The sequence below is a fragment of the Microtus ochrogaster genome, chromosome 19, assembly GCF_000317375.1.
Source record: "Microtus ochrogaster isolate Prairie Vole_2 chromosome 19, MicOch1.0, whole genome shotgun sequence".
NCBI lineage: Eukaryota > Metazoa > Chordata > Mammalia > Rodentia > Cricetidae > Microtus > Microtus ochrogaster.
In genome coordinates, this window is record NC_022021.1 from 23,823,413 (window position 1) to 23,832,311 (window position 8,899).

At 36.3% G+C, this 8,899-nt stretch overlaps 1 non-coding gene across 1 annotated transcript; it reads left to right on the forward strand.

Moving 5' to 3' along the window:
- Window positions 1-1,107: 1,107 nt before the first annotated feature.
- Window positions 1,108-1,239, forward strand: LOC113457179. Its single transcript, XR_003377804.1, has one exon. It is a non-coding gene; the product is annotated as a U4 spliceosomal RNA (small nuclear RNA).
- The last annotated feature ends 7,660 nt before the right edge of the window (window positions 1,240-8,899 follow it).

Genomic DNA, 8,899 nt, shown 5'->3' on the forward strand with positions numbered 1-8,899 from the left:
CCTCTCACTCCTTAGAAGGGACAAAACCTCCCTTACGGAGTCAACAAAGCCTGGAATACAAAGAAGTTTTGATTTCTTAAGGTGCACTCTTTCTTCAAATCTTTTATTATGGGTCCCTTAGACATGTCCATGTTAATTTTACTGCTGTCTCTTTTATTGTATATCGGTTGTCTTTATATTTCATTTAAGATGAACCAACTTCCCTATAAAGCATCAATCTAAACTGGGTGGTGGTGGCACACATCTTTAATCCCAGCATTTGGAATTAAAGAGAGGCAGGTGGATCTCTGTGAGTTTGAGGCTAGCCTGGTCTACAAGAGCTAGTTCCAGGACAGCTAGGGCTGTTACATAGAGAAACCCTGTCTTGAGAAAAAAACAAACAAACAAAGCATCAATCTATTGCAACATGGGTTTTTATTTAGTTGCCTGTGGTTCCTAATAGCGTTCTACAATTTTCTTTTTTTTAACTACTTAAATTTTTTTTGCTGAGAATTCTTTTCTTGAAGTAAGAATTTTTTAATACAATCTTTTCTCATTTTACATACCTATCTTCATTCCCACTCTCTCCGCTTCTCCTACATTACCCATTCCCCCTACTCTACTCCCCCACTTCCACTCCTCAGAAAGGTTCTCATGGGAGTCAACAAAATCTGACACTTCACTTTGAGGCAGGACCAAGAATCTCACCGCTTTATCAAGGCTGAGAGCAAGGTATCCCACCAAAGGCAATGTACTCCAAGACGCCAGTTCAAACACTAGGGATAAATACTGGTCCCACTGCCAGAGGCCCCACAGACTGCCCAGGCCTCACAACTGTCCCCCACATTCAGAGGGCTTAGTTTGATCCTATGCAGATTCCCCCACTATTAGTTCAGAGTCAGTGAGCTCTCACTAGCTCAGATCAGCTGTTTATATGGGTATCACCATCGTTGTCGTGATCCCTTTGTTAATATTATTGTTCCTCCCTCTTTTGGACTGGTCTCCAGAACTCTGCCAAGTGATTCACCGTGGAGCTCTGTATCTACTTTGGTCAATTGCTGGGTGAAGGTTCTATGATAACAATTAGCGTAGTCATCAGTCTGATTACAGGGGAAGGCCAGTTTAGGCATCCACTCCACAGTGGCAGTATTATAGCCAATGAGGGTTATCTGAGGCACAGTAATTGCTAATTGAAAAGTTTTCCCAAAACTGTGTCAGACTTACAGGTTTTCAAACTATAACAGAAAAAAACTTCTGTTGTTTAAATGACCCAGTTTGTGGTGTTTTGCTAAGGCAGCCATGAGAATTTAGCAGGAACTCCAGAAATCCCACATAATACTGATTATGTCTTTCTTCCTTGCACTTAAGTTTATTTCTTGAGAGGGAGTAAGTTTCCTAGACTCACATGTTGCTGTTTAATAAATTTAATAGACCAGAATATAAGTGTCATCAGGATTTTTGGAAATATTAAAACTTTTTTTCCTGCATGTTAACAAACAGATTAATAACACAATAGTCAAGTATTGGTGTTAATCCCATGAAAAAAAAGCAAGCTGAATAATGGATCAAAGCAGAAAAATTATAGAGCAATGGTCAAAGAGAGGCAAAGGAAGCAAACTAAATATTCTGGACCCATACAATGTATGTTACCTAGTTAGAAAAATTGACCTGGAATCTTAATTACTACTAGGTCAGTGTGAAAGTAACTGCAGCATTTGTATTGTTGAGATATACTATTTGATATTGGAATACATTCTTAATAATGTTATACATTATTTTAATGTGCGTTTCCAATTATTATTATTATTGCTAATAGTATTGTTCATTCTTCATTTTATGCTTTGGAAATGGTATTAGACAAAAAGGAAGTTTGAGCAATTTTCGTGTTTAAGTTCAAAATGGGTTATAAAGTAGCAGAGAATGCATTTGGCCCAGGAAGTGCTAACACAAACATAGTGCAGGGGTGTTTTAAAAAGGTTTGCAAAAATGGGACCTTGAACCTGAGGAGTGCAGTGTCCAGCACTGGAAATTGACAAGGACCAGTAAGAGCAACCACACAAGCTGATCTTTTTGTAGATACACAGGAGGTTGATAAAGAACTTATTATTACTAAATCATTCTGCATTTGAAATAATTTAGAAAAGTAAAAAAAGTCTGATTAATGGGTATCACAAGAAAATACTAATAAATAAAACAGAAGAAAGAAGAAAAACCCTCATTTGAGCTACATTTTCTTTTTAAATATACAACAATAGATCATTTCTTCATTGGGTTGGGATGTGTAACAAAAATGGGTTGGATATGATAATCCACAACAACAAGTGACTGAACTGAATAGTAGCATTGAAACACTTCTGAAAGTCACACTTATATCAGTAAAGGTTATGATCACAGTGGTGATCTGCTGCCAGCTGGATCCATCACAGATTGAAACATGGTGGCCCAATGAGTCTGGGAAGTGTGCTCAACATCCTGAGGAGATGCACTCAGAAGTACACTCTCTGGAGTCAGCACTGGCCAACAGAAAGTACCCTATTCTCCATGACCCTATCAGAGTACACATTGCACAACCAATGCTTCAAATCGGAACAAATTGTTCTAGGAAGTTTTGCCTTATCTACACACTCACTAGACATTGCCATCTGACTACCAACTTCATGAATTTTATTATTTTGAAAGAAAATGCTTCTACAAGCCACAGGATGCAGAAATGCTTTCCAAGAGTTTACTAGATCCCTAAGTATAGACTTTTATGACCAGAAATCAATAAACATTTCCTATTGGCAAAATGTGTTGATTGTTATGGTTCCTATTTTGCTTTATAACAATATTTTGACCATAGGTATAAAGATTGAAAATTAGTGGTTGATCCTAAAATTCCTTTACCCCAACCTAAAAGAAGTTCTAAATCTATTACAACTATCTTGGGACCAAGTGATTGAAAGCTCAACTCAGACTGACTCTTTGGATTCACAGCTGAAATATAAAGTGGAGATTAATCCAGGCATTTAAATAATACTGTTCTCACCCAGTTTCACATCTGCAAAACCTCTGCTTTTCTCTGTATTACCTTTAGAAAACTGACAAATGGCCATCCATAGATACCAAGTTCTAATCCCCCAATTCTTTAGATAACAGTAAAGACAAAGGGTCTTTGTTTATGGGACCAAGTCAGTGGCTGTAGTGTGGGGCTATTATCTGGGGGTCCTAAATCTAATCAATCATAAGTGTCTTTGTAAGAGAGAGACAGAATTCATAGTACTGAAAATAAAAAGCAAAAGCACAAAGCAAGGAAGAGGAAGACTTAGTATATACAAAAGAGGAACAGACAATGTGACTGTGGAGACAATAATTGTAGTGATGTGGTCACAAGCAAAGACAGAACAGCTGCTAGCACTTGAAGATGCAAGGAAGTAATTTTCCTCTATAGCACCTTGATTTTTGTCCCTGAATGTAATTTTGAATCTCTGGCGCCTTAATCCATGAGAGAGTCAGGGTGTGTTATTTTAGCCATCTACATTTGTGGTGAGCTGCTATGGCAGGCAGAATGTTTTGATTTACCCAGTGTTACTTCATGGCAAGATGATTGCCTGCAGCTCCACACTAGTTGATGCTGATTGGAAAAAAAGAACACTTGCACTGAATTTACAGGCTTCATTCCACATCACCAAACTTGGTTCATAAACCCTTTCTTGAATCACTGGCTGTGTCTAGGAAATTCCTGACATTCATAGATACCTTTTATTTTTAGTTGTACATGTTTTTTGTAGTATTGCTGAATTTAATATATGATTAAATAACAGTAATTTATACAGTTGTAATGTAGTAACTCACAACCATTACAAAATTAACCAAAGATGTACCGATAAACGTGCAGGTTCATCCAGTGAACCTCAGCATTGCACCATTTTTGTCTGATACAAATCACTGCATATTTTTTTAATCTACCCCACCCAATTTTCTTTCATTTACTCATTGTACACCAAATTTTTATTGATTTTTGAACAATGGTCATATAGCATCAGAATCCCTATTTCTGTTTGTGACCACTGAAGCATATGTTACACGACTTCTCTTTTGAATACTTGGGAAGAAACTGCATCTGTGCTCTCCAGTATTCAGGTGTGGTGAGCGCTGTCTCAAATGACAAAGGAAGCAGCTAGAGACATTGTCTTCCACTTAGGTGCCTGAGTTTGACATTTACCTAAACTGTTGGCTGAGGGGAACCAATTTTAAATGAGCTACCTCAGGACTGAAAAATATAGACCAATATCAGATGAATCATATGCAACTAAATAAATAAAAAAATCTAAGCTAACTAACTTAGTGGGAAAACAAACAACAGCAACAAAAAGAGGAAAAAATTAAGCTAACAAATATGGATTATATTTTCCTTTGTGAAAATGGAACAAGTAGACTTTTTATAAAAATTGAAATAATGAATGCAAGTAATAGCCTTTAAACATTTACTTAAAAGAAAATAAGAAATTCTCTATAGTAGTTTATCTTTAGTTGCTTACATCCTTTAGTCCTAACATGCTGTTTAAATCTGGAAACTGTCTGTTGTCTGTTTGTGTCCTAGTTTGTCCTCCCATGCTGTGATAAACTCCGTGGCTAAGAGCAAGTTGGGTGCGGGCAGAAGGCGCATTTGATCCTACAGGGTACTTCCGTCATCAATGGAAGCTCAAGTGAAAACTCCAAGAAGGAGTAGGAGGCAGAAACCCCAGAAGAGTACTACTTACTGGATTCCTTCAGACTCACTTCAGCCATTTTTCTTACATAGCCCTGCTGAGGATGGCACTGCCTCCATAGGCTGGGCCAGCAGACACCAATCAGTAATCAAGAAAATGCTCCACATGTATGCCCACATGCCAATCTGATGGAGGCAATTTTTCAAACAATGTTCCCTCTTCCCATGTGGGTCAAGTGACAACAAAGAGTATTATATCCATGATTAATTGTTTTGAAATAGGTAAGAGAAAATCAGGTTTAAAAAATAGCACATATCATGGCAGCAATGAGGGATAACTGCAGAGTGTCTACCTGATATTTGATATTATCTAATTGTTGAAATACTTTATGAAGATAATTTTATATAAACACAAAGATAATTTGTCACAAGTTCTTGTCAAAGCATGGAGTTTTAATACTTAGTAAACACACCACCATCCATTCCCTAGCTGTACCAGAACTTGATTTTCAGTAAGCTTGAACATGCCTATTTTATGAGAAGTCAGAGAGAAAGGAGCCAATGTTCTCCTTCACGACAAAGGACACTCTTCTTACTGACCAAGGACAATGGGCATCTGCCAGAAAGAAGGGAAATGCAGTCATTTGCCTCATGTTTTGAATTCATGGAGGCAACTCATTTATTTATGATTTCATGCCAGACTCTACGCTTAAAATCGTATCATATACATAGAAAGAAATTAAAATTATGCACAAATATATATATATATAAACATGTACATATAAACATATATGTGTTTGTGCATAATTTTTAATGCATATATATATGCATTGGACCGTGTCTCTAACACTTAGCAGCAGTGCTGTTCAGTTATTATGTATTGACTTAGCTTCCTGTCTTCCCTTCCTTTTGCATTCCCTGTGCAATATTTGGTAAGAAGCTGGACTTAGGGGATTTTATAGTAACATACATATACTAACATTTTGTGTTCAAGGCAGTTCATAATATTGAGGGACACCGGGATGTTACTGAGTTTTAAAAATATATATGGTGTGTACTTTTAAACATACAAGGAACATATTAGAAGATAAATGAATACAGTAATAAAATGTAAAGAAAGCTATTTTTCATTATATAGAAGCAGAAAGGTGTTTACATTAAAAAACATTCAATTAAAACTAGAGATATATTGGAAAACTTTTTAAGTTTTTGCTGGTGAGTGAAGTACACCAACCTGAATAGGTATATATAGTTATTTTTTTATAGATGGTTATTTTTCTGAGATGACTTTTATGAAAATCTGCGGTGATTTTCAGGTATTTATGGATGTTACAGAATAGCTGGAGAAGAAGAGAATTGTTCTTTAACGTAAATTGATAAAAGTTTTCTACAGGAACAAGTCAGCTAAAACGGAAAGTACATACATGTACATCAATGTCATCAGTGAGGGAAAAGAAATTAGCTTCTCTCTTCTTACCCTTCCTCTTCTGCTTTTCTTTTCTTTTTAAATACTTTTGCAGCTCCTCTATTGGTGAGTTAGTTGTCTTAGAATCCCTCTGAGGATGTAGAAGTCTCAAGGGAGGCTCGCTTGTAGCTACCTGACCAGCTCCCTCTCCTCAGCAGGAGAGGAGCGCCAGTTTTTTAGAGACTGCTGGTTGCTTTCTGGAAGGTCCCTGTAGTCCATCGGATGTAGCTTCTGGAAACAGAGAAAGGTAGTAGTGATGCCTGCCCTCCTATTAGCTGGATGTCTTTCCTGTGAGCGTCTGGTCACCGGGTGACTGATCCAAAGCCAGAAAAAAAGAACCCGTAATAATTAGCAGTGCTGTAGGAGCTGCCTTTTCAAACATCTCCAATTTTACAGGTAAGAACACATAAAGGTAGAAATCAAGTTGATTTTTGTTTTTAGAGTCCATTTAGTGTACATACTAGTTCATATTTTTCTAGCTTTGGTATTTTCCCCCGCAGCTCTAGCAAAGAGCCATCTTGGCAACTCCTCCCTGGAATCATTTCCTGTCAGGACATTTTTAGAAAGGAAAATAACAGCATTTACCATGTAACAGCTAAATATTCCCATGGAGTATCCTTGTAAAACACAGGTCTTTGCCGGGTAGCTTTTGACACTATGTATTCAGACTGACTGGTTCTTAGCAGCTCCTCCTAACCAACAGACTGAAGAACTGTTCGTGGTCACTCTACATCTGGCAGACAATGCTGGTGACATTTCAGCTTCCAAGCTGCTCTGCTGGAGTGTTTTGTTTTAATTTCAGAATGCACATTTATTCAATAAGTGCTTGTAGTAATTAAGGGCAGCTGTGCAATTTTATGTAAAAATAATTAAGCAGAGGTATATTGTGATATCACGAGGGATTATGAGATTTCATAAATGAAGTGCGAGTTGGACCAATTCAGTGCTTTTCTGAACTCTTAGGAATTTTTAAAGAAGATAATTTTAATAGGATTATTTACTTAGCTATTTATGCCTTATTTTTTCTGATTTAAATTTAGTGCAGCATAAACTCAAAGAGGTGCTGGAAAAGAGTCCAAACTCTCTACAGACAGTCCATGTCCTTAAACTACCATGGCTGAACCTCAAAAATAGATGCAGCCCCATCAAAGTTAAACTGAATGACTCACTGTCTGGACAACTTAGGAAAGAGGAGAAACTGGTCACTTTAGACTTTAAAAATTATGGATGGAGGAACCTTGTTTTGTTTTTAGAGGGGAAATATGCATCACAGGAATTTTGAGTCAGAGCACAAACTTCTCCAAAAAGTGTCAAAGTTAGCTTATCATGTTTTCATTACTTTTTCTTTTCAAACATGACCTACTAGCCTACAATTATATCTGAAAAATAAATTGGTCCAGTTCTCATATTTGAGACTGATACTAGGTAAGTCAGTGTCAAGTGGCTATGCAACAAGGTTTTGTTGAGCACATATATGGAAATCTGCTAGATCTCTATCTGTTACAAAGGGAAAGTCTGGCTTAATAAAATCATTTATTTAGCTTCTCTAATTTGAAATCTTTGAATGGAAATATGAACCTGGAGCTCAGCTGTTATCTTTGAACAACCAGGCAGCCAAGATGATGTATAGACTGAGAAAAAAAAAAACAAAAAAAAAAAAACCAAAACAGCACCAGAGTAGGAAGGCAGAAAGAATTTGCTCCATTCATCACTACAGCTATCCATAATCTCAAATCTATTGCCTCCTGCCTCCAGAGTTCTTCCTATGAAGGACAACTAGTGGTCTTCACTGATTAAGTCACATTTAGCTTACTGTCATATCTCTGCAAATTCCTAAGAATGTACTCTAAGAAATGAACATGCTTGGGATTATAAAAGAAACACAAAGATAATATCAACTTGACTTCAGGTTTTCTAACATTTTGTTCCATTCCCTTTCTGTATACCAACTAGCCCAATTCTAGAATTGGGCTATTATATATGAATACATAGGATATTGTCTTGATTAAATCTTTTTAAAGTGTAGTAAATTGTGTTTCTCTTCTAGAATGGTGTCTATATTTTCTTCTTGTTAAAGGAACTTACATGAATTTTGTGTTTGAATAAAAACTTGACAAAGAAATTAATTGCAGAATATGTTTTCATATCAAAATCTTTGATAAATGAAGACATGACTATTTTAAGTGTTATAATGTTAAGTAAATTTAATGTGTTATGCTTACAAAGTTGCTTATAGCTTTTGACGTCAAATCTATCTGGTTATTAGCTTAAGAACAAGTAGATAAAATTACATCAAAATTAAAAACAGAGGTGGGAGCTAGAGAGATGACTTAAGGGCTATGATACTTCATGCTCTTGTAGTGGACCTCAGTTCAGTTCCCAGCACCCATGTCAGACAGCTCACAGTCACCTGTAACTCTGAGACTCCATTGCTCTCATTTGTCCTTTCTATGCTTCTGAACTCAACTTACACACAAGTGCACATGTGCATGTACACACACATTCAAACATATATACAATAAATTAAATCATATATTTAGAAAAATAATGTATGATCACAATTAAAAATCAAGTAATTGTACCTCAAAATACATGAAATAACTGAGCAAAGTTATTTGGGAATTTAAGTTCTATTCTGGATTTACCAATCCCTTTTGCATAATGAAAGTTTTACCTGATTTGTTGTCTCTGCTTTAAAACAGTCATTTGATGGCACCTTATAATCTAGAATTCGAAAGACATAAAAATGGAATTTGAGAAAAGAT